Here is a 25,182-nt window from a genome sequence, read left to right on the forward strand (position 1 = left end):
CTTTCTCTCTGTATCTCTCTTTCATTAAAAATAGATAAAGTGGGAGTCAGGCAGTAGCACAGCGGGTTAAGCGCACGTGGCACAAAGCACAAGGACCGGCATAAGGATCCCAGTTTGAGCCCCTGGCTCCCCACCTGCAGGGGAGTCGCTTCACAAGCCGTGAAGCAGGTCTGTAGGTGTCTATCTTTCTCTCCCCTTCTCTGTCTTCCCCTCCTTTCTCCATTTCTCTCTGTCCTATCCAACAACGACATCAATAACAACAATAATAACTACAACAATAAAACAACAAGGGCAACAAAAGGGAATACATAAATATAAAAAAAATTTTTTAAAAAGTATAAACAAGAATATAAGTCGGGAGTCGGGTGGTAGCGCAGCGGGTTAAGCGCAGACGGTGCAAAACACAAGAACCAGCATACAGATCCCGGTTCAAGCCCCCGGCTCCCCACCTGCAGGGGAGTTGCTTCACAAGCAGTGAAGCAGGTCTGCAGGTGTCTCTCTGTCTCTTTCCCTCTCTATCCCCCTCCCTTCTCAAAGTCTCTCTGTCTCTATCCAGAATAAATAAATAAAATAAATATATTTTTAAATAAAAGAATATGTCATATCTACACTATACTGTTATCCATTATAATAACATAAGTGTCTTTAAAACGTTCATACCTTAGTTATCTTTCCAGGAATGTCCTCTGAGGTTTTACTTGATCAGAGAAAAAAGAAAGAAATATTCATACACTCAAAGCCTTACACTGTAATGTGTTCTTATCTGTGAAAATATATGATGAGCTAATATAGCTAAATGGAAATTGCACCAGAATAGACATTTCAAGACTGGAGAGAACAGTGAAAAACAATGACCATCACATATTTACTGATGGAAATAGCTCTACAAATGTGCCCACCACAACTAAATGCCACACAGAGACATGAAGTGAGCATGTGCTGTTGGAGAAAAAGTGCTTCTGCAGACTTGCAGGAAGCTGGCTTATGGCTAACCTTCTGATTTTTTTGTGTTTATTTTTAATTTTCTATTATCTTTATTTATTTATTGGATAGAGACAACCAGAAATCGAGAGGGAAGGGAGTGATGGAGAGGGAGAGAGACAGAGAGACACCTGGAGCCCTGCTTCACCACTCAAAGAGCTTTCCCCCTTGCAGGTTGGGGACCGGGGGCTCGAACCTGGGTCCTTTCTCATTGTAACGTGTGCTCAACCAGGTGCACCACCACCTGGTCCCTATTGTTTTGTAATGCGTGTGCTCAACTAGGTGTGCCACCACCAGATCCCTCCTGTTTTTTGTTTTTAAATGCAGCAATAGCTGAGAAGTACAATCTATTAATATTTCACGTGGATGGCCTCATCACCGAAGTCAGATTCTCTCTGGATAGAGCTTAAGCCTCAGTGTTTAGTTCAAACTCCCCAGGTGGTTCTAAAGGGCAATGGAGTTTAAATACAATTGATCTGGGTGAGCCCTATTCTTTTACAAGTAAGGAAATTGCAGCTCCCGCCCCCAGTCAGTCCCCTGATTCAGTCAATATCTATATCTGAAAAAGGAGCAAGCCCCAAAATACAGACTGGGGGTGTGGATGGGGACAGATATCTCTCTTGAGGTGAAGTGGGGGGGGGGAGGCAAACTAATGTAAACCTTCTTAAATTATCAACAAAAGCTTATAGAATTCTTACTAAAAGAGACTAAAGACTACCTAAATTTAAAGAGATTTATATTGTTGGAGAGCTAAAGGTGCATTCCAAAGACGCAGAACACCCCAACAATCGTGCAAGTGGTAGTGAGTACAGTGGTTCCTTGCATAGTTCCTTTAGTATCTACTGCGAGAAAAAAAACAGAAACACAACAAATTGTAGTTCAGTTTGTACTTTGGTTGCAGTGAAATTGCATAGAAATCTGCAAGGATAACAGATTTTGAAGATCTCTGAATTCACTAAGAAAAAGTTTAGTTATGCAGAGACACTTATGCCTGAGGCTCCAAAGTCCCAGGTTCAATCCCCTGCACCACCATAAACCAGAGCTGAGCAGTGCTCTGGTAAAAAAAAAAAAAAGGGGGGGGTTGGGATTCGAGCAGTAGCTCAGTGGCTCAGTGGGTTAAGCACACATGATGCAAAGCGCAAGGACCAGTGGAAGGATCCCGGTTCAAGCCCCCGGCTCCCCACCTGCAAGGGAGTGGCTTCACAGGTGGTGAAGCAGGTCTGCAGGTGTCTATCTTTCTCTCCCCCTCTCTGTCTTCTCCTCCTCTCTCCATTTCTCTCTGTCCTATCTAACAACGACAACAATAATAACTACTACAACAATAAAAACAAGGGCAACAAAAGGGAATAAATAAATAAATATTTTAAAAAGAAAGAAAAATTATATTAAAAAAAGAAAAAGTTTAGGGCAAGGTTAGATAGCATAATGGTTATGCAAAGAGACTCTCATGCCTGAGGCTTCATAATTCTAGGTTCAGTCCCCCGTACCACCATAAGCCAGAGCTGAGCAGTGCTCTGATAAACTCTCTCTCTATGTGTGTGTATGTATGTGTGTGTGTATGTGTATATATATATATATATATTAAAAATTAAATTTTAAAAATTTTAAAAAGAAAGAAGAAATTTACACTATGCATGAAGTAACGTATCCATTCATCCAGTGAACATTTGTTTTTAAGCACCTCCTATATGCTAGGCATTAGGTCCTGGAATTATGGCAAGGAGTCAGACAGATAGAGAGGTTGCAGTCAGAGGCAGTGCTGCCTTTCCTTAAGTTCTAGCCCCTGACCATAGGCTAGAACTTAAGGCAGGTCCTAGACAGGCCAACGAAAGCTGTCCCTGAAACTATTGCAGTTGTCACTCATTATACTTGGAGGACTGGTTCCAAGAACCCACCTTCACTGCCTACAGATACCAAAATCCATGAATGCTCAAGTTTCTTATATCAAATGGTGTAGTGTTTGCATATAACCCACATACATTCTGTTTACTTTAAATCATCTCTAGGTAACTTATAATACATACACAATGGAAATGCTACACAAATAACAGTTATATTGTATTATTCAGGGAACAAGAGGGAAAGCCTTCACAGGTTCAGTACAGAAATAACTTTGGTAGGCCTGTACACATAGTGCTGACTTTTCATCATCAGTTGGTTAAATCTGTAGATGTGAAACCTGCAGATACAAGGACCTCTTTTTTCCCTTTTATTCATTCATTCATTCATTCTTTCATTCATTCATTCATTCATTATAGAGGAGAGGGAACTGAAGCTTTCTGACTGGGGAGACAGCATAATGAATATCCAACAATAGTTTCATACCTGAGGCTCTAAGGTCCCAGGTTCAATCCCCAGCACCACAATAAGCCAGCTCTGAACAGTGTTCTGGTAAAAACAAACAAACTATAGCAACACTCTGGTACATGAGGATTGAATTCAAGACCTCATGCTTAAGAGTCCAGTGCTTTATTCATTGCATCACCTCCCAGGCCACAAGAAAGAGGACTCTTATGTCTTCTCTGGGGGTGTTGTTTGGGCTATTAAAAGCTATCTACAGCCATGCCTCATGCCTGGAGTCCTGTGTAGAAGGAGGCTGGGGAACCAGGGAGACAGCATAATGGACTTTCATGGCTGAGGCTCCAATTCAATCCCCAACACCATCATAAACCCCAACTGAGCAGTACTCTGATAAGAAAGAAAGAAGAAAGGGGAGGAGAAGGAGATTGGGACCAACTACAGAGAGGAATAGAGAAATCTGATGACATAATTTGAATTCCTGTATCCAGAATCCATTCCACCTCCCTGTCCTTCCCAGATAAGTGAGTTGATAAATCCCCTTTCTTAAACTCTGTGAGTCATATTTCTGTCCCTTGCAACTGCAAGAAACCTGACTCATACTTAAAGATTCACTGAATGAACCAGCCACAAGAACCTCTGAATTCATCTACTCCAGTGGGTCTCAAGGTGTGGTCCCTGACCTGGAAGGCTCGGCTTCACCCAGGAACTTAATAGGGATGGAAATCCTAGAATGCCACCCCAAACCAACCAAGTCACAAAACCCTGGGGGTAGAGCCCAGCTGCCACTTTTTGTTCTCCCAACTCCAGCATCACTTTATTGAGGAAATGTTAATTTTCAGGATGTTTGTTGTCACAAAGGTATGGCTCCAAATGTCCCTGAGCAGCTATCACTTTTTTTAACCTACTCTCCAGCTGACTCGGATCCTCGGGAAAGTTTGAGAAACTCTTGTTCTAACTCTTTGTCTGCAACACGAAACTTGAAGTCCAGAAAAGAGATGCAACTTGCTGAAGATCACAAAACTCATCCGTGGTCCCAGGCCCTTTTAGTAACCCCCTGGGGGACTTGGGAGAGGAGGGTCACTGGGAGTCTTGAGGGAACTAACTCACACATGGGTTGGCACATAAGAAAGGGAAAAGTATTTTGGATCAAATAATACAGTACAGTTGGAAACACTTGCTGTGTGTTTCCACCAGAGTTTAGAGAAGATTTTACTCATCCTGGCTCCCCAGCTGAGCCAACAACAATGTGTTAAAGCTCCATGGCCAATGGCAGGACTCCAGGAGAGTCCTTTTGATGTGCCAGCAAAGAGGAATTTCTTAGAAAAGTTACAGAAATTACTCTACTATCACATTTCGCTTTATGGAGTGAAGGAATAAAGAGACTGAAACACAAGGCGAGGGACTGCACTTATTCCTGAAGGCCCCACCTTTCCAGCTGAAAGAAAGGGATTGTATTGTTGCTCTTGCCAGGGCAGAAGTTCCCCGGAGGGAAACTGGGCACCTTACCTGATGACTTGGAATAGAACTTGCGTTTTTTGCACTTTTTTTTCAGGTGGAGGGAGAGAGCAGCAGTGTTCCAGACTGTCCCTGGAAACTCGATTTAGTAGCCCGCTTTCTTTCTGAGGACTTGCTCAGCCTGCCCTGGGCACATGGTCTACTCAGAGGCAAACCTAAGAGGGGACAAGCCTTGGAGCCAAGGCTCCTGAAGCTTCTTCTTTATTATTATTATTATTATTATTATTATTATTATTATCTTTATTTATTGAATAGAGACAGCCAGAAATTGAGGAGAACGGGGAGGGAGGGAGGGAGGAGGGGAGAGAGAGAGAGACAACGAGACCTGCAGTATTGCTTCACCACTTGTGAAGCTTTCCCCCTGCAAGTCAGGACTAGTGGCTTGAACCCAGGTCCTTGTGCATTGTAACACATGCACTCAACCAGGTGCACCACCACCCAGACCCGCTCCTGAACTTCTCAGAGTCCCTCCTCCTCCTCCTCGCTCATGTGGAAATGGGAGAGTTAGGAGCAGAGCGAAAGATCTAGGGAAATGATTGGCACTGACCCATTTGAGAGGGTGTAAACTTTCCATTGTTTGGGGCTGGGTGGTGGCACACTTGGTTGAGCACACATATTACCATGCAAACTCCTGGGTTCAAGTCCCCAGTCCCCACCTGCAGGGGGAGGTTTCATGAGCAGTGAAGCAGTAGTGTAGGTCTCTCTCCCTGTCTTCCACACTATCTTCTCCTTCCCTCTCATTTTTTCTCTCTTTATCCAAAATAAGTAAATAAATAATATTTTTTAGAAACCTGAAAACATTTTCAATTGTCCACATGCACTTTTCATGTCCCTCCAGCAACACCAATACCATCCAAGAAGGGACCTGGTAAAAAAAAAAAAGAGGCATCAGGGGTCGGGCTGTAGCACAGTGGGTTAAGCGCACATGGTGCGGAACTTGAGGACTGGAGTAAGGATCCTAGTTCGAGCCCCCCAGCTCCTCTCCTGCAGGTGGGGTCGCCTCATAAGCGGTGAAGCAGGTCTGCAGGTGTCTTTCTCTCCCCCCTCTGTCTTCTCCTCCTCTCTGCATTTCTCTCTGTCCTAACAACGACAGCATCAATAAAAACAACAACAACAATAATCAGAGCAAGGGCAACAAAAAGGAAAATAAACAAATAAAATATATAAAAAAGAGGCATCGCCTCTTCTCATTCTTCTAGCGTTTGCCCTTCTTCCGTAGCCAGTCAACAGCGTCAGATTGAGCCTGATGTAAAGTTTCGAGACCTCCTTTGAATCTGGAGAGGTGGCAGTCGTTGACTCTGTGGGTCATAGTCTGTCTGTAGCCGCAGGGGCAGTTCGGGTGTCTCTGGCTCCCCAGCGGTGGAACATAGCGGCGCAACGGCCATGGCCTGTTCGATAGCGATTGAGGAGGGCCCAATCACAACGTGCTAGGTCAAAGCCAGGTTGACGCTTGCAGGGGTCAGTGATGAGGTGTTTGTTCTTTACCTCAGCTGACTGCCAGCTCTGTTTCCAAGAGACTGGAACAGAGAAGTTCAGTGTAGGCATAGGAGACCAGATTGGGTGACGAGACATCAAGCGTTGGACAGGGTGGGCGAAGATGTTCGCGTATATTGGCAGGTCCAGTCGAGCGTAGATGTGGGAAATGAACTTAGATGATGCCACATCCCGACGAATATCTGGCGGGGCGGTGTTGCTAAGAACTGGCAGCCATGGAACCGGGGTGGAACGGATGGTTCCAGAAATGATCCTCATGGAGGAATATAATTTGGAATCGACCAAGTGGACATGGGGGCTACGGAACCATACTGGGGCACAGTATTCTGCAGTGGAATAGCATAATGCCAGAGATGATGATCGTAGTGTGGAAGCACTCGCGCCCCATGAGGAGCTGGCCAGACTTGCAATGATGTGATTCTTCGCGCCCACCTTTGCTGCAGTTTTTATGAGATGTTTGTGAAATGACAGAGTGCGATCGAGAGTAACGCCAAGATAGACTGGCTGGGCTTCATGCCGGATTCTCGTACCGCCAAGCTGCACATTAAGCTCACGCAAGGCCGAGGCATGGTGTAGATGGAAAACAGATGATACCGTTTTTGCAGTGCTAGGGATTAGTCGCCATTTTTTACAGTAATCAGATATCAGAGACATGTCTTTCGTGAGTGTTTCCTCAAGGATGTCGAACTTTGATGCCCGAGTTGCACAGCAGATGTCATCGGCGTAGATGAACTTCCTTGAAGAAGTTTCTGGGAGGTCATTGATGTAAATATTAAATAGCATAGGAGCCAGAACAGAGCCCTGGGGGAGGCCACTTGAGACAAGTCTCCATCTGCTAGACTTGTCACCCAGATGCACCCGGAATCTTCTGTTTTGGAGAAGAAACGATATAGTGTTGGCCACCCATGGAGGCAGGCATCTTGAGATCTTGACTAGGAGACCACGGTGCCAGACCGTGTCATAGGCTGCTGTGAGATCAACAAAGACAGCACCCATCTTTAAATTCTTCTGGAATCCATTTTCAATGTAAGTTGAGAGGGCCAGGGCTTGTTCGCAGGTAGATCTTCCTGGGCGGAAACCAGCTTGGGCGGGTGATAGGAATTTCTCTGTAAGATGAGAAATACGTGACAGAAGCAGCCTCTCAAGGAGTTTGTAACACACGGAGAGGAGAGAAATTGGTCTATAGCTGGCGGCCAGTGTTGGGTCTTTCTTTGGTTTCAAAACCGCTATAATCTTCGCACGACGCCAAACTTTGGGCATAGACTCAGATTCCAAGATGTGGGACAGGAATGAAGCGAGCCACTTCGTTGCCGCGGGACCCAGGTTAAGAATGAGTTCTGGGGTGATGTTATCATAGCCAGCAGCTATTCCCGGTTTAACCCTCTTCAAAGCATCTTCCAGTTCAGACAGTGTAAAGGGAGAGAGTTTTGGAGATGGACAAGATAACCGGAAGTGGGATGACCACTCATGGGAAATTTCTCTTTTCCAGACTGGGTCGATCTTAGAACGTCCAACTTGAGTTAGGTGACTGGCCACTGAGTTTGGAGATACGGGAGGATGGGAGACGGGAGGGGATTGGCTACCGGCACCCAGTCTGTGAAGAAGCTTCCAGGCCTTCCTACTTGAGTGGGTGAAGTTCAGACTTTCCGTGAGTTGTTGCCAGTGGGCTTGGAGTGCTGCATCCAGGGAGGCAATGAGATGGTCAGCCACACCTGGGTCGCCCGACTCATCATACTGCTTTAGTAGTTGCTCGCATTCAGCATCAGGACAAGGCGTATAGTTAGCACGTCTCCCACGAGGAATGGCTTGGGAAGCTGCTTTGAAGATGGCTTGGCGGAAGCGCCTGTAGGAATCTTCAGAGGGGATAGAGTTAATTGGAATTGCAGGAATAGATTTGTTGGTAAGATCACTGAACAGACGCCAGTTTGCTTTCCGAAAGTTCCATCTTAGTTTCTCCGAGCACAGAATCAGTGGGAGCTGGAGACCAATGTGGATGATAGCTGGGCGGTGATGACTGTGCGGGAAGATCTTGAGAACGTGTCTCGTAGCGGGAAAGGCTTGGCCGTTGACTGTGCTAATCCAGCACAGGTCGGGTGACGAGTCTTTATTCCATCTAGCACTGTGAAAAGAGCCTGGCTGTTTGGGATCGTATAATAGGGAGAGGTCATTCTCATATAAATTCATGATCCATGATCCATGATCCACACGCTCATGCATTCACCAGTCATTTAGTGAGTATCAACTATGTGTCAGCCATGGGTCTAGACAAAAGGACATGGCAGTGGCAGCAACTAAAGTAGTTTCAAAAACATCCTCAGGTCCAAAGTCCCAGGTACACACACACACACACACACACCACCACCACCACCACCACCACCACCACCAGCATCAGCCAGAGCTGAGCAGTGCTCTGGGAAAAAGAAGGAAAGGAAGGAAGGAAGAAAACAAAATCATCTTTTTAAAAAAATTTTTTAATTTTATTTCTTTATTGAGGAATTAATGTTTTACATTCAACAGTAAATACAATAGTTTGTACATGCATAACATTCCCCAGTTTCCCATTTAACAATACAACCCCCACTATGTCATTTATCATCCTTCATGGATCTGTATTCTCCCCACCCACCCACCCCAGAGTCTTTTACTTTGGTGCAATACGCCAATTCCATTTCAGGTAAACAAAATCATCTTCACATAGGAAAAGAACAGCTTGGTGTGTAAGGAAGAGGACTTGGGGTGAGGGTAGATAGCATAATGGTTATGCAAAGAGACTTTCATGCCTGAGGCTCCAAAGTCCCAGGTTCAATCTCCTGCAACACCATAAACCAGAGCTAAGCATTGCTCTGGTAAAATAAATAAATAAAGGGGCCAGGTGGTGGTGCACCTGGTTGAGCACATGTATTACAATGCCAAATGATCTGGGTTCAAGCCCCCAACCCCCACTTGCAGGGGGAAAGCTTCATGAATGGTGAAGCAGTACTGCAGGTGTCTCTCTGTCTATCTGTCTGTCTCTCTCTACTTTCCTCTTCCCCTCAAGTTCTGGCTGTCTCTATACAATAAATAAATAAAGATAATAAAAAAATTAAAAAAAGAAACTCAACAGCAACTTTAAAAATCAGCAAATAAGTAAATAAATCATAAAAGCAGAGGACTTGTGTGCCTGGAGCCCCAGAAGTTCCAGATTATGGTGGTGCAGGGGACTGAACCTGAGACTTTGGAGCCTCAGAGATGAGAATAACTTTGCATAACTATTACGCTATTTATCCCCCAGCCAGAATTTTTATTATCTTTATTTATTGGATACAAACAGTCAGAAACTGAGAGGGAAGGAGATAGCACAGGCATTCCTTGATGTAGCCCCCGGACCTAGTGTGCACTGAGCCCCTTGCAGCTGCAGACTCACTTTGACCATTTTACCCCAGTGGTTCTCTAAGTGTGGTACCTAGGCTGTGGTACTCTAAGTGTGGTTCTCTCTCTAAGTGTGGTTCTCTAAGTGTGGTACCTAGGCATCTGTATCACCTGGAACTTGTTAAAATGGATAATCAAAAACGCTGGAGAGGTTGTGGGGGACAAAGGAACCCTCCTGCACTGTTGGTAGGAATGTAAATTGGTCCAACCCCTGTGGAGAGCAGTCTGGTGAACTCTCAGAAGCTTACAAATGACCTACCCTATGACCCTGCAATTCCTCTCCTGGGCATATATCCTAAGGAACCAAGCACACCCATCCAAAATGATCTGTGTATACCTATGTTCATAGTGGCACGATTTGTAATGGCCCAAACCTGGAAGCAACCCAGATGTCCAACAACAGATGAGTGGCTCAGTAAGTTGTGGAATATATATATAACAGAATACTACTCAGCTTTTAAAAACGGCGAATTCACCTTCACCTTCTTGGATGGAGCTTGAAGGAATCATGTTAAGTGAGATAAGTCAGAAACAGAAGGATGAATATGGGATGATCTTACTCACAGGCAGAAGTTGAAAAACAAGATCAGAAGGGAAAACACAAAGCAGAACTTGGACTGGAGTTGTTGTATTGCACCAAAGTAAAAGAGCCCTGGAGATAGCAACAACAAAGTAATAAATAGACACAATATGGTCTGGGAGGTGCCACAGTAGATAAAGCATTGGACTCTCAAGTGTGAGGTCCTGAGTTCAATCCCTGGCAGCACATGTACCAGAGAGATGTCTGACTCTTTCTCTCTCCTCCTATTCCTATCTTCTTCATAAATAAATAAATAAATAAATCTTGTAAAAAATAAATAACTAAACACAATGGAGTTATGGTCTAGATGAACCTGGAGGTTCCAGAAAGAGTGCCCAAAATCATTCAGTTCATTTTTGGGCTCTTCAGAAGCTGGGCCAATAATCAAACAAGCAAGAGGCAGATTGATAGAAGTAAAGAGAAATTAATAAATAACTGGTATACCTCCTGTATACATGGGAGAGGCCTCAAGTGGCCTTAGACACTATCCTTGGCTTTGGGAAGAAGGTGGGGGTCAGCAAGTAGGGCTATGCAAAAGGGGTACTGCCTAAAGTAAATCAGAGAGATGTAACTTCCTACTCTAGAGAATAGAGATAAAGAGATTAAGTTTTCTTTTGGTGAGAGCTCTTCCACTGCATATGCAAATGTCTTTTGTTCAAAGGCATCCTTCACAGCCCCTCCCACGACATTGACCTTTTGTTAAAGACATGTGGGGCAAGTCTTTGCTCATCACATTTTTGGTCAGAAAAGGATGATGAGGTCACAGAAATCAACCTGAAAGAACTCTCAGTGACTAAAGCTGAGACAATTTGAGATCAGGATAGCACTAGATCACAGCCCCAAAATGAAAATAACTACCCATGAGTCCATACTGACACAGATTCTTGAGTCAAAAATGGGAGAGTAGGTACAACTCTTCCTTCCTTCCTTCCTTCCTTCCTTCCTTCCTTCCTTCCTTCCTTCCTTCCTTCCTTCCTTCCTTGTAACCAGAGCACTACATAGTTCTGGCTTATGGTGGTGCAGGAGATTGAATTTGGGACTTGTGGAGCCTTAAGGATGACAGTCTCTTTGCATAACCATTATGCTATCTACCTCCACCCACAACTCTAGCCTATAAAAGAATCCCACTGAATGAATACAGGAAGAATGAGGGAAAGAGAATACCCCCAGCAGAACACCACAACAATCACTGTCACAGGTATGGCCCACCCAGAGATACTAAAACTACAGGAGAAGGTTTGAGGGGCAAATGGGATCTTTTGCATACTCTCAAAGTATCTTCTCCAGGGTAGAAAAATGGGGGGCTATGGGGGTGTGTCTGTCCAGTGTTTCCTCCTGATATATATATCCTCTGGTTTCAGAGACCCAGAAACCTAGCGATTTGGTTTGAAATTGCATGACCCAGGGGATAGCTTACTTGGTAAGATAGCTTAATTGGTAGAAAACACATTTACTTATTTATTTATTGCCACAAAGGTTATTGCTGGGGTTTGGTGCCTGCACTATGAATCCACCACTCCTGACAGCCATTTTTTTTTCTTTATTTGATAGGACAGAGAGAAATTGAGTGGGCTGAGGCAATAGCACAATGGTTATGCCAAAGACTCATTCATGCCTTAGGCTCCTAGGTTCCAGGTTCATTCCTTAGAACCATCATAAAACAGAGCTGGACAATGCTTTGGTCTCTTTCTCTCTGTATCTTTCTCTATATATCTCTTTCATTTAAAAAAAAACAATTATCTGGGGCTGGGGAGACAGCATAATGGTTATGCAAATACCTTTCTTGCCTGAGACCCTGAAGTCCCAGGTTCAGTCTCCAGCACAATCATAAGCCAGAGCTGAGAAGTGCTCTTGTTGCTGAGGAGTTATTCTGATGCAGTCTCCGCCCCCAGGTTTTTCTACACCCCGCAAAATCCTAGAGTGCCCCCTTCAACCAATCCTGGCCCTACACGTCACCCCTGGTTGTCGCCCAATAAAAAGTCCCCTCACCCCCACCCCCCCCCTCTCTCTGGGCTCTCAGCTCTCCCTTTCTGAGGTCTCGCTCCCTGCTCCCCCCCCCCCCCCCCCCCCCGTGGTCAGGTAGTGGGGACGGCCATTGCCGGCTGGCTCCACGTGGTCTGAACCAACCCCCCCCATCCTATAATAAAGATTTGTGTACCCCTTGGCTCTGGATGTCCGCTCTCTTCTCCGCGGTGCAGCCCGACACCAGACCACCACAACAACATGCTCTGGTATTTATTTATCCATTTCTCATTAAAATAAAATAAAGTATTAAAAAAGAGAGAGAGAAATTGAGAGGGGGAAGGGAGATAGAGGAGAGAGACGAGAGAAACCTGTAGTACTTGCTTTACCACTCATGAAGCTTCCCTCCTGCATGTGGGAAGCAGAGGCTGGAGCCTGGGTCCTTATGCATGGTAACTTGTGCACTTAACCAGGTGTGCCACTGCTGGGCCCCCTAGAGCACATATCTCAACACATGCAAGGCTCTGAGTTTCAACCCCAGTACCACAGGGAAGATTCATAGGTGATTCCTGGGGAACTCCATGGGTGGGGGAGAGGGGGTGGTTTTTGTCCCCCTTCTCCCCATCCTTTCTGTCTTTCTTTCTCTCTCTAATAAAGAATGAAATAGAGACTGTCATGCCTGAGGCTCCAAAGTCCCAGATTAAGTCCCCTGCATCACCATCAGAGAGAGCTGAGCAGTGTTCTGGTAAAATAATAATAATAATAATAATAAATAAATAAATAAATAAATAAATTAAAAAGAATGAAATAAATTCACCATTTTACAGTGGTATTGTACATGTGTGAGGTCCTGGCTTCATGTGCTAGCACCACATTCAAGAAAAATTAAAATATTCAAAACAAATAAAATTACATGTCCAGGACTTATATGTCCCTCCAAAAACCAAAAAGGGTCACTATGCTGTTCAGAGACCTTCAGTTAGGACTGAACCATGGCACCTGGCACCAAGATTCAGCACTCTGTGAACCATTACTGAAGAGCCTGCCATTGGTCTCAGTCTGTCTCACTGCAGAGGAACCCAATGGGTTCATCTTCCTGCTCCCAATCTCTCTGTAGGCCGGGGGTGGAGGGTAAGTTGCACAAGCAAATGCCAGCATGCTGATCTAGTGGGATGCATTTCCTTTCCTCCTGATTCTCCGCTATTTGTGTTGGCAAGGGGCCACACTCAGCTCTTCTCCCGTTGGAACACATTCTCAGAAAGGGCTGGTCCCACCATCTCATCCTGGTGGAGGCCAAAGTCTGGTTTCATTTTTCATTAAACTGCCATGTGTAACTTTCATCAAACAGAATGACAACATGTCCAACTGTCTTCATTCAGTATTTTCACAAGAAAGGGCCTTTGTGCCTCCCTTGAGAATGTGTGATTTATTTACCTCCTCCGTTGTGCAATAGGTTCACCACCATTACAACGAGCACAATGTTCTGGAGAAAAAACTTGCTGTATCACAACAGTGACATCACTCGAATTGTCAAGGGCTAGTCTGCTACATCCTCCAAAGCCTAGACCTCAGGGGCTGCAATGGTGCCTCCAGAGACTTCTCTGGCAGATTGCTCAACCCTGGAGGTCTGGGACTGTCTCTTGTCCATCTTATTCTGCTCAGGGTCCAGCACAGAGTGGGTGTAGTGATCAGTGCTGTTCATCAAGACCAAGTAATTCTGCCTGTCCACTTCCTGAGTCCTGGGAGGGCTGCCTTTCCTGGCCTTCTGAATGGGGGTGCAGTCATATGAAGAGTTCCCACTGACTAGTGGGAGGGGAAGTGCTGCACTCACTTCACTTTGAGGTCAGAGCATTCATGTGCTGTGGTTCACAGTTCTATTTTCCTTTGAGAACCAGTCTGGGCCCCTGAGTGACTGCAGGGAGCAGACAGTCCCTCCAGCTCCCCTCCCCCCTCACCATCTATGATGGACATGTCTTGGGAGCAAGACTGAACTCCCAAGACCCTTAGCTTTGATTTTCTTAACCATGGAGATTTTGAGTTGTGTGTTACTGCAGCATAACCCAAGCCACTCTCACTGGCACAATAGTGTAAAATACAGATTTGTTGAATGAATGAATGACTTAAATCAAAAAGGGTTTCTGAACAGGGTACTTCTAGAATTCCTAAGAAGAAATTTGAATGTGGTAGTCAAACTACAGTTGTGTGGAAATAGGAGCTATGTTGGTAGGGGACTCTTCTTCTTTTGTTTGCATGATACACTACTTTTGTTAGATGTCTTCATCTGGGATCTTGGATGTTGATGGAGATTAACAGGAGCCTTATACACCCCAAATCACTCTTTGGCATTCCCACTGGCATTTAACTTGACCTAGTTGCCCCCCCCCACACACTTTACAAGTGGGAACAGACTCAGACTCAGTGTAGTCTGTAATTATATGGATTAGTTAGTGGCAAAATTGGAAGACACCAATCTCCTCATTTCTGGATTCTCTGTCTGGTGCTTTCACCATCTTAACCTTCTACCTTTCATTTATTGATCCCCACCCTGGCTCTGCCACTTACTAGTACCTTGGAAGGAGCTATTTAGTTTCTTCATGCCTCACTTTCCTCAACTGGACAACCCACAGCGGGTTACTGTGAGGATTCAGGGTGACAGTATAAAGTATATAAAAACCAAACATGGTTGACATGTATTGAGTAAATGTTAATTACTATCACCACCATCATTCCAGTTCCTCATTCCACCGTCTTGACTTGCACCTAAGTCCTATGTTCTCTCTTCCTTTCTCTCTCTTTCTTCCCCTCCCAACAACATATTTATTTATTATTGAGAGACACAGAGAGAGAGAGAGAGAAGGAGAGGGAGAGAGAGAGGGAGAGAGAGGTAACAAACTAGAGCATCACTCTGGCACATTGCTGGGGACTGAACTCGGGGTCTTGTGCTTGAGGGTCCAACACTATGTCACCTCCTGGGCCAGCCCACTGTACTCATTTTCTTTGGGAAAGAAAGCCTCTGTTGGAGACCATTGTGTGGTGTATTTTAGTTTAACTGGCCCTTGGTATCAGAAGTTCCAAGGTGAGGGTTGGGGGCATCTACCTTTAATAAGGAGCACAGAGGTAGGAGGAGGGCCAGGTGACCCAGACCTCTGCCATTCGGGCTCAGTCTCTGTGTGTTTCCTGACCCACTCATGCCCTGTGCAGATCAAACCAGCACACCCTCAAAGCCTGTGTGGGGAGTCACCCTTCTCCAATTGCTGGGACACGTATGGCCTTCTTGATGTAGGCAACTGGTGTTGTGTAGGAGGTTCATGACCAGGGCCCCTCTGTAGAGAGTCTCATGGCTGGAAGGGCCACCTCCACAGTCCCAGACTCTGTCCTCTCTGTCAGTTTTGATGACACATTTCTGTAGACTGAAGGGAATTGAGGAGAATGAATGGGTGGCTGCAAGTACATCAAAATCTTCATTTTCATTTTAAGGGAAGGACAGTCTCATTCTTGTTTTCTAGACAATTCTTCAAGTGATTTTCTTTCTTTTTCTTTTTTCCAAGTGATTTTCTTTTAACAGCAAAGCTGTCTAAAGGACAAGCATACTTACTCTGATATCACTTTTACTATAGAAATTCCAGCAACTTTTCATATGATATATATTTTATTTATTTATTTATTTATTTCCCTTTTTGTTGCCCTTGTTGTTTTTATCATTGCTGTGGTTATTATTGTTGTTGTTATTAATATCGTTGTTGCCGGATGGGACAGAGAAATGAAGAGAGAAGGGGAAACAGAGGGAGAGAAAGATAGACACCTGCAGACCTGCTTCACCGCTTGTGAAGTGACTCCCCTGAAAGTGGGGAGCCGGGGGCTCAAACCGGAATCCTTGAGCTTTGCACCATGTGTGCTTAACCCGCTGCGCCACCACCCGACCCCCATGTATTTGATCTTTTAAAGACTTTCTTTTTTCTTTTTAAACTTTATTTATTTTATTTGATAGAACAGAGAGAAATTGAGAGGGTGGTAAAGAGAAAAAAGGAGACAGGGATACCTGCAGCACCATTTGTGAAACTTTCCCCTGCAGATGGGGACCAGGGGTTTGAACCTGGGTCCTTGTGCATGGTAATGTATGCACTTAACAGGCATGCCAACACTTGGTCCCCATACATTTGCTTTTTAAAATTTTTTTAAAAAAATTTATTTACTTATTCATGAAAATGATAGAAGGAGAGACAGAAAGAACCAGACATCACTCTTGTACATGTGCTGCCGGGGATTGAATTTGGGACCTCATGGTTGAGAATCCAGTGCTTTATCCACTGCGCCACCTTCAGACCATATACATTTGCTTTTGATATAAGTAAAATACAAAGTACACATGTTGTAGGTAAGCTGCTCAGTGCATTTTTATAGACTTAATGAATCCTTGTAAGTGGTGCTCAGGTCTGAAAACAAGACTCTGATGTCCTCCAGCCAGTATTGTTTATGAGGTCATCTATATTCAGTGAAGGGTAGTTCACGTATCCTCACTGCTGACTGCTACTTCTTTTTGTGGCTATACCACCGCAGTGTTTTCAATACAGCCTACTGTTGATGGACATTTGGGTAGCTTCCAATCTCGGCTTATTTCAGATCCACTCCTGTGAACATTCTTTCATGTTCTTGGGTAAACATATGCTCTCATTTCTGTTGAGCGCACACCTAGAAGGGGAATTGCTAGGCATAGGGTTGTTGTATGCTCCATTTTTAACAGATTCTGCCAAAAGTTTCCCAAATGCTTTCAGCAATGTACACTCCCACTAACAGTGTATGAGAGTTCTGGTAACTACACAATATAACGTCTATGTTGTATTAAGCCAAATACAAGTACTAATCAAATAGAGACACTTTAACCCTGTAGAGCAACAATGAATGCGTTTATTCATATATGCTCTTTCCCCCCTTCATCATAATTTTGCCTTGCACTTGTTATGTAACGTGGATGAGCTTCCTGATCTCCACTCCCCCTTAATCCAACCAGTCAAAAGTCTCTGTGAAAACACTTTCCATTCATTTATCAAGCTAGAATGTTGTGAGTGTTAATAAATTGGTATTTGCAAAACAAATTCACACCCTCCTGCAAAACAGAGTGTAACTCACACATATTATGTCTAATGCAGCTAGGGCAAGCTTTATAATCTTTATTACCATCCTCTCCAGAGCCTAAATGCGATTCAGAAACCAGAATTTTGAGTGATCGCAAAATTTATGCAAGAGAATGGGGCTTTTGAAATACTAAAGTATTGGGAGATGCAATCCCCTGCACTTACTTCCTTATGCCAGAGCTGAGTAGTGCTCTGGTACAAACAAACAAAAAAAAAAAAGGAGTTATTTAACAACAAAGATGGGGGTGGTGGTGGTAGAAGAAGCCAGAATAAGAATTCAGAGTTCTTGTCCCCCACCCCACCCTACCTAGATCCTATTAGTATCTGATTAATCTGAATTAAATAGAATCCAGCCAATTAGACCTCCATTTCCCCAGTTGTAACATGGGGTATTTTGAGAAAATATCCATATGTAGTTAGGAGATGCCGCAGAGGAGATACTGACAGAGAGTGGACAAGGGGCAGCTCGCTTCATACACCAGCAGCAACCCCAACCCATTCCAGCACCGGCTCCACAACACCCCCAATAGGCACCTGGGACCCCAGTTTCAGGCACTCGGCGGCGTAACAGGGAGTTCACCGGAAAACTGTGGACCCGAGTCCTTTCCCAGGGCGTTTCTCTTTCACAGTCTCTCCAAATCCATCCTCCAAGGTGATCTCACGTCTGACCTTTGCATCTGGGATGTTCTGGTAGAGGGGCGACTCCTAGAGTCCCCACCCTCGCATTTAATGCGGGACAGTTCCCTGGGGCCCACGGCGACCCCTAAAGGTGAGTGTCTCGAAGTTGGGGTTCCGAGAACACGCCAGCATGCGGACACTGGGCAACGGGGAGCCCCAGAGCACCTCGGGCCCCAGGGGTCTGTATAGGAGAGCTGCGGGGCTCGCCCGCCCCGCTCCCCGACCCTGAGCTCCCCTCGGGACCCGAGCCGGGGCTCGTCCCCACCCTCTGCGGACGACGCCCCGCCCGCTCCCACCTCCGCGCCCAGCCTCCCGTCGCGGGACGCCACGCGGAGCCGGGCAGCGGGGGAGCAGGCGGCCGAGCGCTGGGGGAGCTGTGGGGGCGGCGCCCAGCCCACTGAGGAAGGAGGCGGGACCCGGCTGGAGTATAGGGTCCAGCTGGACGAGCGCTCCAGCCGCAAGCCGGTCGGCGGACCCGCAGGTAAGCGCGCCGCCAGCGGTCTCTGTCCTGGGAGCTGGCGGTGGCCGCCGAGACGCGGCGCTGCCTGGCCCCGAGGCGACGGGGCGGCGGGCGAGCGCTCCCTCAGCGGCCGCAGCTCGGAATCGGCCCGGGCTGCCCGCACAGGCGGCAGCAAAGTGCCCAGCTCCGGGCTGCCCCAATGGGAGAGGGGGCTCGGGAGACGCGCCCAGAGGAAGGGGTCGGGGACAGTGTACGGATCCCAAGGCTTCCGACTGACCCGGAGGCTTCCTCCACCCCGCCGGGAGGCCGAGCCACACCGCCCGTCCGCGCCCACTGTCTGCAACGCCACCGGCGCCTGGAGGGAACCGGGACAGGTGGCCCCGGGAGCGGTGGCCCGAGCGGGGATGGACGGGGAGGAGGGCGGAGGCCTCGGGCTAATGCATTTGAAGGGGACCGGGTCTCTGGAGGCTCCTGAACTGTATGGATATAGCGAGTGAGGCGGGGAAGGGGAGCTGGCGGGTCACCCCCAAACCAGGCGAGGCCGGCGGCAGAGCGCTTCCGCGGCTTCGCAGACAGTGACACTTCTTAGTCTGCGGCGGCCACACAAATCCCCCGGGAACCCTGCGTTAAAACAGATTCTGATTCAGTAGGTTTGAGGTGGAGCCCGGCAGTCTGCATTGCTAGCCAGCTCCCTGAAACTGCAGCTGCTGCTCGGTGGACCCTCCTTGAGATGACAAGAAGTACCTTTGGTCTGGCAGTCTGAAAATCTTCGAAAAAGTGGAAGGTGGGGAGAGGCTGCGAGATTTTTTTTTTTAATTTCTTTATTGGGGAATTAATGCTTTACATTCAACAGTAAATACAAGAGTTTGTACATGCATAACATTCCCCAGTTTCCCATATAACAGAGGCTGCGAGATTTTACAATCCCACCCTCACCCCAAGCACACATAAAAAAGGGGGGGAGGAGGAGAAGAGAAGGAGATCCCTACTCCTGTAGTAACAAAACGCCTCACATTAACTAGCTAATCAGCTAGCTAAATGCATTCTTTGACAGCAGAAGTGGCTTCGCGGGCATACATCTTGTGTTTGATTTAATGCTCTCCTGTCATTGTCGCAATTATTGAACAAGGGGGTCTTACATTTTCATCTTGCACTGAGAGTATTTTCGTTTTGCTACAAATTGTGTGGCCGACCCTTTCCAATAGTCACCATAGGCAGAACAAAGACCCATATCTCCCCTCTGGGTTCAGAGTTGGTGAGTAATGGAGAATGAAGGCTTCTTAAGGCAAAACTATCTAGGTGTTACCATTCCTCCTATCTTTCTCACCTTGTGCTGTTTTAAACCGCAGACGTAGGAGTATAGCTTCACTTACACATGGCATGCCAATGTGCAGTTTGGTTAATATTAATAATGAACGATTCCTTAAGGATTTTATTATTTGTAGTCAATACAATTAAGTTTAATGTTAGAGTGGTTTATAAATTACAGGTGACAAAAGTAGGTTACATTTTCAAAGGATTTGAGGGGGGATTCCTTAGTGTCTCCAAATTTTGCTTCGTTAAGATATAAAATGAGCCGGGTATTGCTTCACTTGGCTGCTTTTACAGCTCAAATGCAAAGCTGGAAAATAAAAAAGTGGCCAAATTTGGTAGCTGTTCAGGGGTATTGTTTTACAGGGCTTCAGCTCAATGCCAGCAGTGATCAGATTCCCTCTGCTTTTATCATTCCTACATCCCTGCAAGGTGACTTTCATTAAAAGAGAATAGAGGAATTTTCTCTACACACACACACACACACACACACACACACACACACACACACACTTTCTCTCCACCTCTCTCTCTCTGAAGAAACACTGGGCCAGTGTTTTCTCTGTGGATAATTTATTATCACTATTATTATTATTATTATTATTATTATTATTATTATTATTATTTACTAGAGCACTGCTCAGCTCTGGTTTATGGTGGTGTGGGGGATTGAACCTGGGACCTTGAAGCCTCAGGCACAAAAGTCTCTTTGCATAATAACCATTATGCTATCTACTCCCACCCTTTGTGGATAATTTCTGCCCAAGACGTGCAGATTACAGGTGTGTGTGTGCTTTTCTAGAAGAAACAAACAACAAAAAACTGTTGAACATATACTAAAGGGGGAAAATATGACTTTAATTATGGCTCTGATTTTGTTCAGCACAGGGAGAAAAAAAATTCAAGAAATGGAATTGCATTGATGAGTTTGGCAGGAAAAAGAGAGCCACTGTGTCTTGGGCACCATGAACAGCTTTCCACAAATGGCAAAGTGAGTTTGCTCAGGTGTTATGAAGAGTCAGAAAAGAAACTGCATTTCCAGGGCCAGCATGGTGGTTCTGGGAGTCTGCCTTGGGATTCTAAAGAGGACAGCACTGAGTAGGTTCTTGGTGCTTTCGTTGCTCAAATGAAATGGACAAACACATTTTTCCAGTTTGCTGCCCAAGAGTGCCAATTCATTTTCAAATACATGTTATGAACTGGGAAGAGCACCATTAAAAGAGAAAAATGGTGGGGGGGAAAGAAATGTGTTTCTGTGGTGTTAATAATTCCAAAGATAGACTGCCTTTAGGAGACACTTGGGAAGCAGGGCGAATGCCTTATACCAAAAGGTCCTTTGTAACTCAAGATAGAGGAGAAAACCTTATTTAAAAATACCTACTTTAAAAAAGCATGTGGGTCTTTAATCCACATGAAATTTATTTGGGGGCGCTTGGTTGGAGATGGGAGACATTAGAAGTTAAGGTATGAGTTAATTATTTAAGGGAAACTACCATAAATGAAACTCCCTGAATCAAAATAAGATTTTGTGAACACTCTGTTCCAGTTTATAAATCTACTTAATTAATTCCCAAGCCAACTCCATGCTTTTAAATTTTAGGTAAAAAAAAAAAAACTTACAATAACATTCATCCCTTTAAAATATACTGATCTATAAATTCTGGCCAATACATATGGTCATATAACTACCACATTGTCAAAATATAAAAAATTTTCATTACTGTAAAAAAAATTCCTTGCTGATCTTTTGCAGTCCACCCCTCCCACCCTTCTCAGTCTTTGGCAGTCACTGATTTGTTTTCTGTCCCTATAAATTTGTCCTTTCCAGAATGTCCTGAAAATGGATTTATGCACAATGAAGCTTTTTGAAGCTGGCTTCTTTCACCTAACCTAATGCATTTGAGATTGTTCCCTGTTGTGGGAATCAATGCTTTGTGTATGTGTTTTATATTGCTGAGTAATAATCCACAGTTTGTTTACCTACCAACTTTCGAAGATTATGAGTAGAACTGTTGTAAACATTTTCAGGCAGTGTGTGTGTGTGTGTGTGTGTGTGTGTATGTGTGCGCAAGCGCATGCGCGCTTGCATATATACTTTCATGTCACTAGGATTAATTAATATGTAGAAGTAGGGTTTCTGTGTTGCATGGTCAGATGAAGCTGTGAGATTTGCCCCAAGAGGACTCACCACTGTGAGTCCCCAACAGGGTAGGGCAGGCCCAGCTTGGCCTTATTAGCACTAGGTAGTGCTGGTTAACTTTATTATTTATTTATTTATTTATTTTACCAGAGCACTGCTCAGCTCTGGCTTGTGGTGCCAGGGACTGAACCTGGGACTTTGGAGCCTCAGGCATGCGAGTTTCTTCGAATAACCAGAGTGCTATCTACCCATGCCCATACTGGTTAATTTTATTCTGGTCATACCAGCGGGTTGGTGGTGGCATCTCTTTGTGGTTTTAGTTGATGCTTCCCTGATGACTAATGATGTTGAGCTTCTTTCATGTGCTTTTGGTCATTTGTATAGCTTCTATGAAATGTTAGTTTTGTTATTGGATTGTCTTCACATTGAACCCTTCCTATGTCACATCTGGATACAGCGACATATATTTGGCCCAACAACAAATCTGTCAGAGACAGAGGCTACCTGAATTATGATGGGGTTCCATCCCATCGGAAAGGGAAAACCCATTTACTCCACCTAAGCTCCTCAGCATCCCTTAGCCTCCTCGACTCAAATGTGACCGTGAGTAATTGCCTTCTCTGCACAGGAATCCGGAGACACAGGTGGGCATTTTGCAGACAGGATGGGACGTGAAAATCCAGAGCACAGTACCCACAACCCGCTGACCCCACAGTACACTGGGTACAGTGTAGAGTGCAGTTGTTTTCTTTTTGTGGAGCCACAGGTACCACCTCAGGTCACCGTAGCTGCTTGGCATCCTCAGAGAGTAGTATTGCATGTCACTTGTCAACAGTTCGGTTCCTATTGAATGCCGATCAACGTGGTCTGAGCACAAATTCACTGAGCCAAATAAAACAGTCAAGCTCCTAGGAACAGAAGAGAAAGGTGGCTGCAGGGACCATGAGGAGAAGGAAATGGGGAGGGCACTGCTCAATGGGTGTAGTTTCAGTTATGCAGATGAGTAAGTTCCAACATCTGTGACACAATGTTGTGCCCTGAGTTAACAATACTCTAAGTACACTCCAGAATTTGTTAGAAGAGCAGCTCTCATGTTAAGTGTTCTCACCACAATAAAACAAAAAAGAGAAAGAAAGCAAATGAAAAGGCAGGTCACAGACTAAAAGAAAATATTTATGATACACAGATGAGGCCCAGCTTCCAGTGGTTTGAGTTAGTGACTTCATGATTCCATTTATGCCATGTAAGTGGAATTAATGGTTATTTATTTATTTATTTATTTATTTATTTATTTATTGCCACCAGGGTTATTGCTGGGCTCAGTGCTAGCACTATAAATCCACCACTCCGGTGGACACCCCCTTTTATTTTTTTCTATTTTATTTGACAGGACAGAGAAATTGAGAGGAGAGGGGAGATAGAGAGGGAGAGAGAAAGATAGACACCTGCAGACCTGTTTTGCTGCTCCTGAAGCATGCTCCCTGCAAATGGCAAGACGGGGACTCGCACCTGGGTCCTTGCCAATGGTGATACATGCGCTTAACCAGGTGCGCTAACATCTGGCCCCTGAATTAATGATTATTTATTTTCCCTTTTGTTGCCCTTGTTGTTTTTTATTGTTGTTGTAGTTATCATTGTTGTTACTGATGTTGTCGTCATTGTTAGATAGGACAGAGAGAAATGGAGAGAGGAGGGGAAGACAGAGAGGGGGAGAGAAAGAGAGACACCTGCAGACTTGCTTCACCGCCTAAGAAGCGACTCCCCTGCAGGTGGGGAGCCAAGGGCTTGAACCGGGATCCTTATGGCGGTCCTTGAGTTTCGCGCCACATGCACTTAACCTGCTGCACTACCACCCAACTCCCTATTTTTTTTTTAAGAGCAGAATTTCGAAATATTTTCTAAAAATATTTACTTATTAATGAGAGGGGAGAGAGAGAGTTGGGGGAGAGAGGGAGAGAGGGAAAGAGAAAGAGCTAGAGTATCACTTTGGCATATTTGATGCCAGGGATTGAACCTGGACCTATATATGCTTGCAAGCCTGGTGCTGCCTCCCGGACCATGATTTCAAAATCTTCACAAACTCTAATCAGGCTTTTCCTTATATGTATAGTATTTTTTCATTATTTTATTGGGAGGGTTAATGGTTTATAGTACTGTTGTTGACACATAGGTACAATTGAATAGCATTTTAATTTACCTGTCTAATAAAACTATGTCTACCTCAGGTTTATCAAGATTTTCTCTCATGCCTTCTCCTATACATTTTAAAGTTTTGCCATTTATATGGAAGTTTATAACTTCTTTACAAGTTAATTATTGTTTGAGCCAAGTTCACTTTTTTCATATAGATAGCCAGGTGTTCTAATACCATTTGTTGGAAAGAGTACACTGTCAAGCCCTGAGAAGTGGTGCAGTAGATAAGGTGTTGGACTCTTTTCTTTTTAAATCTGAGTAAATTTTATTTATTTATTTATTTATTTATAAAATGGAAGTATTGACAAGACCATAGGATAAGAGGGGTACAGTTCCATATAATTACCACCACCACAACTCCATATCCAATCCCCTCCCTTGAAAGGTTTCCTATTCTTTGTCCCTCTGGGAGTATGGACCCAGGATCATTATGGGGTGCAGAAGGTGGGAGGTCTGGCTTCTGTAATTTCTTCCCCACTGAACATGGGCATTGGCAGGTCAATCCATACTCCCAGCCTGTCTCTCTCTTTCCCTAGTGGGGCAGGGCTCTGGGGAGGAGGGGCTCCAGGACACATTGGTGGGGTCGTCTGCCCAGGGAAGTCAGATTGGCATCATGGTAGCATCTGGAACCTGGTCGCTGAAAAAGAGTTAAGATATAAGGCAGAACAAATTGTTGAGTAATCATGAACCTAAAGGCAAGAATATTGCAGATGAAGATTAGGGGTTTCTGTTTTGGAAAAAGCTAGTAGGTCTATCTTAGGTATATTCCAAGGGGCTCATGACCCAACTAGTTTTTGTCTGAGCTTGACATCTAACATACAGGTGACCTAAGTTATTGGGAGATGTTGTCATAGTGGGAAAACAGACTAGAAAGCTGGATCAGGGAAGAGAGTAGCTCCCAAATATGGGAAAAGTATATAAATATTGTTAAGTGTGAACCCCATAGATTTGATCTGAGGCCCATAGTCAGCACAAGAGCCTATGTAACCTCTGCATCTGTAGGCCTGAGCTGGCATTCTGTGGTCAG

At 45.0% G+C, this 25,182-nt stretch overlaps 1 protein-coding gene and 1 long non-coding RNA gene across 13 annotated transcripts in view; one reads left to right on the forward strand and one right to left on the reverse strand.

Annotated features, from left to right (window-relative positions):
• Window positions 1-25,182, reverse strand: part of LOC132535790 (uncharacterized) — a 345,179-nt gene that overhangs the window by 184,980 nt on the left and 135,017 nt on the right. The gene's annotated exons all lie outside the window — the stretch shown is intronic.
• ADGRG2 (adhesion G protein-coupled receptor G2) overlaps window positions 18,399-25,182 on the forward strand; it is a 140,347-nt gene continuing 133,563 nt past the window's right edge. For 9 of the 11 annotated variants that reach the window (XM_060182942.1, XM_060182953.1, XM_060182949.1 and 6 more), the window contains exons 1-2: window positions 18,399-18,532; window positions 19,162-19,295. The gene's annotated coding sequence lies outside the window, so the exon portion shown is untranslated. The remainder of the gene's footprint in view (window positions 18,533-19,161; window positions 19,296-25,182) is intronic. The other 2 variants (XM_060182945.1, XM_060182944.1) reach the window with 2 other exon arrangements.

This window comes from Erinaceus europaeus, chromosome X, assembly GCF_950295315.1.
Source record: "Erinaceus europaeus chromosome X, mEriEur2.1, whole genome shotgun sequence".
NCBI lineage: Eukaryota > Metazoa > Chordata > Mammalia > Eulipotyphla > Erinaceidae > Erinaceus > Erinaceus europaeus.